Raw genomic sequence first — 363 nt, 5'->3', positions numbered from 1 at the left:
GGGGTGCAGGGGCGCGCCCCCCTCCCCCCGGCTGTCCTGCTGTCCCGCCTCCCGGTGACGCCCGCCCCCGCCCGCAGATTTCACAGACAAGCCCCTGGAGAAGCCCCTGAAGCTGGTGCTGAAGGTGGGCGGCAGCGAGGTGACCGAGCTCTCGGGGTCCGGCCACGACTCCAGTTACTACGATGACCGACACGACAAGCCCCCCTCGAAGGAGAAGGAGAAGAAGAAGAAGAAGAAGAAGGCCAAGGAGGTAGGACCAGCCCCTTTCCTGGCTGGGCTGCAGCTGGCAGCCCCGTGATACCCCTCCCGTGGCAGGAGGGGGAGGCCGTGAGGAAGAAGGGCCCCGACCGGGCAAGAAGGGCA

Source organism: Tupaia chinensis, unplaced genomic scaffold (assembly GCF_000334495.1).
Source record: "Tupaia chinensis unplaced genomic scaffold, TupChi_1.0 Scaffold142100_1, whole genome shotgun sequence".
Lineage (NCBI taxonomy): Eukaryota > Metazoa > Chordata > Mammalia > Scandentia > Tupaiidae > Tupaia > Tupaia belangeri.
This window is presented reverse-complemented; position numbering follows the sequence as displayed.